Here is an 8,910-nt window from a genome sequence, read left to right as displayed (position 1 = left end):
TATGATGAAGAGCTTTCGTGGGGCCTTGCATAAGTGCAGTTGCATTTTGGAACATATGTGAGCTTTTAACGTTCCCCTGCTCTAAGGAATTAAGTGAAATAACTTTCCTGTGTTTTGAAGCCTTCTCTAATGAGGGCATTGAGGGCACCCCAATGAGGGGGTGGAGGAGCAGGTGAGAGAAAGGGGTAGCACGCAGAGTCTGTCAAAAAAGGGAGATTGTAGCTCCAAAGTGCCTGACACTTCATAGGAGGGAGAGGTGAAAAACAGAACTACACTAATTTATATATTTATATATAAATTGATTTCAGAATACCCCCTTATACATTATTATATATGTGGGTTTAAAATAGTCAGTGCTTCTTACATCCATCGGCTTTGAAAGTACAAATACAACTTCTGTACATGTACATTAACAAAAAAACTGCTCGAAACTGCGAGAAGAACAGCTGCTCTGTGGTCAGTAAAGAGCCTTGGCAGCGTTCGTGCCGAGTTTTTTCTGAGCGAGTCCCCTGCGGCCTGAGTGTCGGCTGTCTCCAAGGCGGTGCTGCCGCCCTGTGGTGCTGTCCGGTACTGCGGCGGCGCCCCCAGCGCTCCTGCTGCCGGCCCGGGCCAGGCGGGGTTCCGGGCCCTGGGGCACGGCCCGCTTCGGGGGAGCCGGCCCTGGGGCACGGCCCGCTTCGGGGGAGCCGGCCCTGGGGCACGGCCCGCTTCGGGGGAGCCGGCCCTGGGGCACGGCCCGCTTCGGGGGAGCCGGCCCTGGGGCACGGCCCGCTTCGGGGGAGCCGGCCCTGGGGCACGGCCCGCTTCGGGGGAGCCGGCCCTGGGGCACGGCCCGCTTCGGGGGAGCCGGCCCTGGGGCACGGCCTTTGCGGCTCCGGGCCGGGGCACGGCACGCTTCAGGGCTCCGGGCACCACGCAGTCCTGGGGCGGGGCGGGGACCTATCACCGCTGGCGCTGGCCGCGTTCCACGCGTCGCGGGCGCTCCCTGAGCCTCCCTTGCTCCAGCCCCGTGTCCGGAGCCGCCCCAGCCCTGTCGCGACAGCGGCATGTCGCCGCTCGCGTTGCCCAGACCCCCAGGGCGGGCAGCCCATGGCAGTCCGCCCGCTGGGCTCCGGCCCCGGCGCTCCCGGCAGGCGGACGCGCTGTCCCTCTGCCCGCGGGGGCCCGCATGGTCTGGCCGGCCCCGCCTCGGCCTCTGGGGCTCATCTCTGCCCAGCACAGCGCTGCCAAGCGCCTCCCCCTGCCCCCCACGTTCCACTCTGCACCCTCCAGGGCTGTCGGCATTGCCTGACACATCTGCTCCAGAGAGCAGCCACCAGCGCCCCACTCGCAGAGAGCTGCTGACCCCTAAGCTTACCAAGCACGGGGAATTTATTTGCCTGCTGCATGGTCCCCTGGCACGATTGTACGTCTCTGATAGCACACACCTTTCCTAATGTCTTTACAAATAATTGGATGGGTATTGTGGGTGTTAATGTCTTTGAAAGGAGTCTTAATGTCTCCACTGACTTTGGGTTGTGGTTTGTTATCGGCCCTGACAGTTTGGCTCCTGAGGTAGATAAGGGGGGTCTGTACAAGCCTGAACTTCTGAGCTTTGGGGTAGAACAGCAGGTTCAAGGTGGGTTATGGTGTAGGCAGTTCGGGAAGGCTGTACCTTCCTAGTACCTTCACCAATGGGGAAAGGAAGAGAGCAGCATGCAGCCAGGAGTTTGGGATAAAGGAAGGCGCTGTCCCCCGAAACTGGACAGAGGAAGTGCCTCGGGCGTGTGGCCTGATAGACACTCTTCCTTTTTTGAAAAAAGTTGAAGAAAAAGTCTGTTTCCTTTTTAGACATAAACTTCTGGCATTTGTGGATTTTCCTGACATCACCAAGGGCCAACCTTTTCAAGGTTCCCAGTTCCCTGCTTGGTACATCCCGGCCCCCTTCTAAGAGCTCTCACATCCCCCACTGCTGTCCCTGTCCCTGTGTTCCCCACTAAGCCGTGCCCGACATTGCCACAGTCCCTGCCAGCACACGCAAGGCCTCCTGTCCTGACACAGCCCTCTGGAGCCCAGGCTGGCTCTCGGAACTCCAGCACCACGCCAGGAATGAGGAACTGCCTCAGTACGGGGATTTACCAGAGACAGAACCCTAAGAGCCACTTGCTCGATGGTGCAAGGGACAAGCCACGACAGGGACCACGCAGAGGAGAAAGGAGGAGGCTCTCTGTCTTGAAGTTCCACAGGGACAGGATTCCACCAGGGCAGCAGGACGAAAGAGCACTAAGCACTATTGTGCAAGGGCTTTTGTACAGATACAGTTTTCTAAAGGGGAGGGACACAAACAGCAAACCAATAGGGAATCCTGAGTGGAGCAGTGAGGGGATTGCATCAAGTGTCTGGGGCCAGTAGGAGTGGGAGGGTGGAGAGGATGGGTCACATGGGCCAATGGGGCCTCCAGAAATAGGGGAATTCCAAAGGGGTGACATGATCAGGGTTTAGCCCAAGGTGAGAGTGACAGGGAGGATTCGGGAACAAACGGGGCCGTGTTGCCTAGATGGGAAAGAGCTGGATCAAGGGACAGGGAATGGCATGAGGGACAGCTTTGAGGGAGGGTAAAACTCAGGGGTGAACCAACCTGGGGAGAACATGGGGCTACAACAGCAAGAACCAATAAATAATAAAGAATAAATAAAATAAATTCAAACTGCTACTGTCCCAAACTGGGGGCACCGTGTGCACCCAGACGGGCAGTGTCAATGTCACAGCATTCACTGTGACATCATTACCCAAGGCAGTGTTGAACGGATGCTGGGTGTCATTGTGACCTGCAGAGGTGATGAGCGGCTGCCGCTCGAGCAAGGAGCTTGCCCAGGGCTGCTGAGGGAGGAGGGCATTGCAAGGGCTCTGAGGCCTCGCCTGCGTCCTGCTGCTCCCTCTGGGTGGGCAGAGAGGCTCTCCAAGCGCTCGCCACCGCCCCGGCCATTGGTAATGGTGCGGCAGGACCCTGCCTGGGGACGCTCCCCGTGCACCAGGGCCGTGAGCAGGGAGAGCTGCTCCCACTTTGGGCCCATCCGGCCCCGGCACGTCCTGCGGCAGGAGCGGCGGGAGAAGAAGCCCTACAGCCGTCCAGAAATCCACCCCAGGAGCAGCTGTGTGCCAGCCCCAGGGCTGGGCCCCTCTCACCCAGCACAATAAAGCCGTCTCATCCGCTCTGGGCGATCCCACTGTCATTTGTGAGCCATCCTCCTTGGCCTTTCTCAAGGTCAGTATTAAGTGCATGGCACCAGTGGATTCTCTCTTTCCCTGGGACTGACAGTGCCTTCCCTGTCCTGGCTGCACTGGGAGCCTGGCTGGGGGACGTGGCACAGCCTCAGCCTGCTGGGCAGTGCTGCCAGTGATGGGGTGGGTCCTGGCCTGGGGAAGGTGCCTGGTTCAGTCTTGTCTCATGGTTCTTCCTGGACATGCAGGACTGTTGGTGGGTTTAAGATGTGTCCCTGGGCTTGGGGGTGTTTATGGGTTTGGAGATTGCCAATAGGTTTTGGGGATGTTCCTGAGTGTGGGGGGTGCTGCCAATTAGGGGGGAAACTTTGGGGTTTGGGGGTGTTTCTGTGTGTGTCAGATGAGTGCTGCTGGGTGTGGGGGTGTCTGGTTTTGGAGTTTATTCCTGGATTTGGTGATTCAGCCAAGGTCTAAGGTTTATTTCTGGTTTGGGGTGTTGCTGGGTTGGAAGCTGTTAAAAGCAGGCTGTGCCCCAGGAGAAGCAAAGCCCGTCCATGCAGGAGCAGAGGCCGGTGCATCCCATGCTGTGCTCCCTGGACGGTGTTCCGGGATCTCAGCTCCCCAGCCATCCCTGAGGAGAGCTAGGCTGCTGCCCCTGGGGATTCTGAACTCACCTGCTCTGAGGTGAAATAGTGTCTTTCACTCCTGGAGTCCCTTGGGCTAGTGCCCACCTCACTGTCTGCTCTGCCTCAGCAGGTAATGGGGCATTTCTGACCAGAGTTTAATTCCTTAGACCCTCTTTAGAGTCTCTGTGGATCTCTCAGAGTCACTGCCCTGACTTTCCATCCTGCTGCTGCTTTGCTTCTCCAAGTGCAGCTGAAGCTCAGGAGGTTTTCTGCACTGGAGTTCCTGTAGCACCAAGCAAAGTCTCAGACATTTCCTGGGTTCACCTCAGTTCACCTTTCACTGCCACCAAGCACTGAATTGACACAGCCTGGGCTCTTGGATCCTCTTGCATCTTGTTAGTAATTTTTTTTAACACTTTAGACACTTTGGACACCCTCCTGGAGGAGTTATCTCATACGTGGCAAAATTGTTTTGAGAATGTGGATCCTGAGTACTAGAAGCAGTCTGACAGCACCCTGTCTATGCCCTTTGTATTTCAATTCTTTAACAAACCATTTTTAACCATTATGATTTTCAAAATCCTTTCAGCAGGTGCCCAGAATGCTTTGCTTTATGACACATTTCTCTTTGAAGATGGTGGTTTACAGTACAGATGAAAATATTCTGGGAAAAAAAACCAAAACATACAACTTCATTTACAAACCCACCAAATAATAAAGAAATGTCATAATATTTGTTTCATATTATCAGAATTTCTCTTATCCTCTCAAAAACCCTAATGCACTTAGGGTTACCAATTAACACAACCAGACTTAAGACTACTACAAGTTTTCATGTAACCATTTAGAGGAGCTGTCAGGGTTTATCTGAGACCTTTTTCTGCTTGAAGAGTGCAGCTTTCAAGAGTGCATCTGCTTTCAAGAGTGCAGCTTGCAGTTGGACAGTAGTGTCACAGCCTCAGCTGTGTGTTCAGAGTTTGGCTTCACTACCCACTGACAACACAAAACCCTGTCGAGTCTGAGGCTGGAGCAGTCTTGAGACAAAATCAGGTCACATGGCAGGGGATGTGCTTGTCAGCTCCATATCCTCGTGAATTGGTAGCATCCTAGTGAATTTTCTTTACTACTACAAAGAAAAACAATATTTCTGATAAATTCTGCAAAAATACTTTAGTGGAGCTTTAATTTTCCACAGGCTAGCTGCTGAGTTATGTCAAGGAAAAGAAGACTTTAAATAAAGTCAGAGAAGTCAGTACAGTATGGGATGCAGTAAAATTATTTTGAAATACTCTGAAAAATCTTGACCTGTGTCTGATTTTGCTATTAACAGTTGACATAGTGACATTTCACTCGTGAGGGATTTGAATCCACCTTGGATTTTCAAATAATTTAAGTAATGCATTTGCATCAAGAAGGACCACATGTCATCCTACACCCCCTCTTGTTTCCCTTTGTATCACTGCGGACTGTTTATGTGTTGATGTTGCTTTTCTTTCCATCTCTCTCTGAATCTCTGTGATGCCAGTAAAGCACATCTGGTTTGCAGTCATAACTTTGTTTCCTTGGTAGGACTGTGGGAATTCTTCCCCTATGCATGTTACTTACAATTCAGTGGACTATTTTGTAGACCTCCAGCTAATTCTTGTTCTGCCTGAAAATCAGTTTGAATTCAGTAAGAGGCTACCATTACAGGCATTTACATTCCTGATATCTACTGATCCTGTAATTCAGTAACAAAAACACCAGTCACAGTTGCCTAATCTACTAACTTAATTTAAAGATGATCTAAAAAGAAAAGAAAGCATTTATAAAAGTGCAAATTAATGGCTGCATTGGATTTCATTTCAGCTGGTAGATAATGACCTAGAAAAAACAGTGCTTTGGTATGTCTCTATCAGAGAAAAAAAATTCCAAAGCCTAGACTATCACCGTAGCACCAAGTAGCTGGACTTTCAAAAGGTTCAATTATTGAGTGTTGAACACTGTTGGACCTTGGGTCTTGGGTCAGAATATACCCCTTAAAACCTGGTCATGAGCTCCCTTGAAAGTCTTGCTTTGACTTCACACGATCTTTGGTTTAAGGTGTTGGCCTCTGCTTACTGAATGAGAATATATATATAATATATGTATATATATATGTATATAATATATATATATATGTGTGTGTGTGTATATATATATATATATATATATATATATATATATATATATATATATATTCTTCTCCAGGGTTGAAGAGGGACCAAAGAGAGAGTTACTTCCAAAAAGAGTCTGTGCTTGTGCAGCCTTTAAAAATGAAAAATAGATCTTTTAAGAGTAATGGTTAACAATAAACTCTCATTACTCATTTCTAAATTGTTTTTCTTGGCACAAACATTTCTATGTGGACCCCTATTCCATGGCTGGAGAGAATCCAGCCTTTTAACTCTTCGATCAAACTCACAAAATGCCGCGGTGTCTGCCCAGACCTCCTCTGAGGCGGACGCGTGCTGGCTAGCCCCGACGCCGCTAGCAATGCGGAGCGCTCTCCAGATCCTCGCAGGATCTAACGGGCGCTGAAGGCTCTCGCCTTCGTGGGACGGAACTGCAGCGGCGGCTGAAGCAGAAGAAAAGAAGAGTGGACTCCAACTAGGGGTGCACCCAGGTTTATTGTGAACCCAGGGGAGCCTACTAGTCAAAGACCCCAATCTGCTGTGTGCACAGGATTATAAACAGGGGAGCAACAGGGGAGGGGTTTGATCCACAACCAATAACAGGGCAGAGGGGCATTGGGAGAGGGGTTGATTGACGAAGAAAAACCCAATGAGAACAACCTGGCCCCTGAACCAATCACTTGACACCCCCTGTGGAAGCTTTTAGAGAAAGAGGAGGCTGAGTGACAGACAGGGCACCAGGGAGGGGTCAGGGGAGTGATACGATGGTCACCGGGGAAACACGGGAGGAGACGGGGGGATTGACATTTTGAAGAAGGGAGGAGATAACCAGGACAGAAGCATTGACATAGGGGTGTCACAGAACATACCAAAATCACAATTAAAATGATAATAACACACTGCAACAATAAAACTCTTCACAATTATTCTGTCTTTGGTGGTTATAAGAAACTCCCAAAGTATGTTAATAAATATCTCCAAGCACACACTTTTGTAGCCCTTAGCTACACGTAATCATCTAATGGGGATCCTCTGATACAATATTCAGGGAGTAGTTGGAATACTCAAATGTAGCACGTAAGAGTGTTGAAAAGCAGTTCTCAGCCCTCTCAGCTAAAGATCATATTCCTGAATGTTGTTCACATGATTCATTAGCTCCTAATGTCAAGTGTAATCCCTTTGGGAGAAGAGCTTGGTAAGGCACTATTTAATTTCTCCTCTATAAAAGTCAGCTGTGTCTTGATCTGACAGAATAATGGGGACCCTGCCCTGATTCCTGACATGAGAGGGAAGTAGAGGTGCCAAGCAGGGGGGTGGCAAGAAGCACAGGTAAGACACGCAGGGGTTCTTCACTGCAGCGAAGTTTGTTGTATCATGACAAAAAAAAAAGGTATTCAAATCACCTTTTAATACTATCCGCTTGACATGGAAGCTAAGGAAGACTTGTGATCAATTTTCTTTCCTTTTTTTTTTTTTGGTTTGACCACAAAACCAGACAACCCATTCTTCACCCAGCTCTACTAATGAGCTTTTTTTCTCTGAGGTTTTGTACCCTGCATAATGAAGAACATCTGTACCTCGAGTAAAGCTTGACATTTCCCTCCCCATTCACCAAAGGCCTTTTTCTCTTCTTTCAATGCAACACTACAAACTTAGTGCCTGGGAAAGAAACCTGGCAGAGTCTCCAGAACATTCTATTCTGATCACCTTTCCTCAATATTTCAGCAGAATCACCCAATTCATATGGTAATAATTTCCTTCTAATCAGTGTTTCCTATGGAACCTTGTTTGTTCACTCCTACTTATTCCCACTTGACAAGAAAGCCAAATGAGACTACTGGGGGCATCTGTCTTTCATGACACTAAGAACGGATTAATCATGCTGACAGCATGCTAACAAAAGGACGGTTTTCATTATTAACACTTATAAATAATTTGCTAAAGGTTACAGAGTGCTTAATGTATTCCTTAGTAAACAGTTACTACATGGAACAGCCAACCAATGAATTGCTTATAGCTAGAAGAAACTTCTCTGTTTGGCTTAGAGTACTTAACCTTTCTGAAAACCAAGGGCCACCTACTATCCTGAGCAAAATGCTGATTGCCTAGTCTTGTGGAAATGGAGTATTTTGTACCTCATTGCCATAATGTGTTTCATATGAGGTTATTATATTTTTATTATTCATAGTAACATATCTCTTTATTTTGCCTTGATTGTTTGGTCATGTGCATAGGATTGATTTTTTTGAAAGGGGAGAGACCAGTTTGCAGCCTGCTTGGTGGTGCCTGGCAAACCATCAGAGTTCAGGTTGAGGTGTAGTGATTTATGGTATGCACTGCTCAGGTAGGGTGCTATTAGCAACTTCATCATTAACTCTTCCTAGAAGTGCCCTCATGGACTTAGGCTGGAGTCATTAACATTACTGGACAGCTGCATATACAGACATGGGAGCAGGTACAGTTCTGACATTCTGAAACCATCTGATTTTATTTTAGCACTAGCAGTATTTCGAGTTTCATAGGGCATCTAATGAAGACCGAAAAATCTGGATTTAAAATTTTGGAAAAAGGCAGCAAAGCTTATCTCTGGTGGGCAAGGACTACATAAAGTCTCTCAACACCCCTGGTATGTTAGCAAGATCCAGCAGATGCTGCCTAATTACCATATATTGATAAGTATATTTAATAGGTTTTTATATCTAAAAATGTAATGTTGTGCAGGTAAAATTCAGAGAAGGTTTATATGCTTATAAAATTTCTATGAGCCCATTGTCTTCTGTTTGTCACAGTTTTTCTACCACAGAGGATAGAAAGGGAAGCTCAAGAGGTTTTCTTTGTTACCTGTCTCTGATCTCAAGGGCTCCATGTGCATTCCAGGATTCTGCAGTGTAATCAGGGCTGATCCCAGGAACTCAGCTGGATTCTCCACA

The sequence above is a fragment of the Motacilla alba genome, chromosome 11 (assembly GCF_015832195.1).
Source record: "Motacilla alba alba isolate MOTALB_02 chromosome 11, Motacilla_alba_V1.0_pri, whole genome shotgun sequence".
NCBI lineage: Eukaryota > Metazoa > Chordata > Aves > Passeriformes > Motacillidae > Motacilla > Motacilla alba.
This window is presented reverse-complemented; position numbering follows the sequence as displayed.